This window comes from Papaver somniferum, chromosome 11, assembly GCF_003573695.1.
Source record: "Papaver somniferum cultivar HN1 chromosome 11, ASM357369v1, whole genome shotgun sequence".
Taxonomy (NCBI): Eukaryota; Viridiplantae; Streptophyta; class Magnoliopsida; order Ranunculales; family Papaveraceae; genus Papaver; species Papaver somniferum.
The window spans coordinates 57,722,192-57,723,610 of record NC_039368.1 but is presented as its reverse complement, the minus strand read 5'-3'; the positions used below and the strand labels follow the sequence as shown (position 1 = coordinate 57,723,610).

The window sequence follows — 1,419 nt, the reverse complement described above, 5'->3', positions numbered from 1 at the left end:
TCTCAAAGAATCACTTATCAGACCAACCTGGGTTTTTAACTCGGAAATAGCCTGACTATTTTCTTGTCCTATCCTGTTACTAGCTTGTAGACTATGTTCTACGGATAACTGAAATTTTGCAGTTTGCTGAGTTAACAAGGCGAGAGATTCCTCTAAACTTAGAATTTTCTTATCTGACTGATTCTGAAACTGAGCTAGTCCTGAAGGATTCTTAGTATAGCCAAAACCTAGGAGAGCATTAGAATTACTAAACTGACCTTGACTTTGGCCCTTAGACCACGAAAGGTTCGGATGGTTTCTCCAACCAGGATTATAGGTTTCTGAATATGGGTCAATCTTTTGACGGTTATCAAATCTAGTGTTATTATAAAGAGCATTGGCTTGCTCTTCAGTATTCTGGCCTTCCCAAAAAGGCTCCACTCTACCACTAGTCTGGCCCACTTCTAAAGCTTCTAACCTTTTTGTTATAGCAGCAATTTTGGCATCTGATTCATAGTCTCCTTATACCCTATTAACGTTTCCTCTACTTAAAAGAATTGTTTTCTGGGGTGCCCTACTATTTTCCCATTGCTGGGTTTTTTCGGCGATTTCATTAAAAAATTCCATCGCAGCATCAACAGTTTAGTTTTCAAATCCACCAGTGCATAGAGACTCAACCATAGTCGTTGTGGAATAATCTAAACCCTCATAAAGGATTTGAACTAGCCTAACCTTTTCTAAACCATGATTAGGACATTGGGATAATAAATCATTGAACCTTTCCAAATACTTATATAAAGATTCTCCCTCTTGTTGTGAAAATGTGCATATTTGCGTCCTAATAGACGATGTTTTGTGCCTAGGGAAAAACTTATTGAAAAAGGCAGATGTAAGTTGTTCATATGTCTCAATTGACTCGGAGTCCTAACTATATAGCCACGACTTGGCCTTATCTTTCATGGAAAATGGGAATAACCTAAGTTTCAAAGCATCATCATCTAAGCCTCTAATTCTTAGAGTACTACAAATTTCCTCAAAATCCCTAACATGGTAATAGGGGTTTTCATTTTCTTTCCCTAAAAAGATTGGGAGCATCTGTAAGGTCCCAGGTTTCAGTTCATAGGGTGCCTCCGTTTCATCTAACTTAATACACGAAGGACGAGTAGTCCTAGTCGGATTCAACAAAGCTTTTAAAGTTGCCATTTCTGGCACTATCGGAATATTAGGGATTGTCTCCTCAAGCGGACGTTCAAAAACGGACTCTTCAAAAATCATACTTTCTAAATTGAGGTAATCGAGACGTTTAGAACTACTAGGTTTCTCTTTAACAAATCTACCTAGGGTGTCTCTTTTACGTCCAGGCATGCAAAAAAAAAGGAAGGGTAAGCAAACACCGATCAAGGCCGACTCAACCAAATCAAACCTATTGATTTCTAGCAA

At 38.4% G+C, this 1,419-nt stretch overlaps 1 pseudogene; it reads left to right on the top strand.

The window, feature by feature from the left end:
- The first annotated feature begins 718 nt into the window (after window positions 1-718).
- On the top strand, window positions 719-818 carry LOC113325483 (annotated as a pseudogene).
- Window positions 819-1,419: the final 601 nt, after the last annotated feature.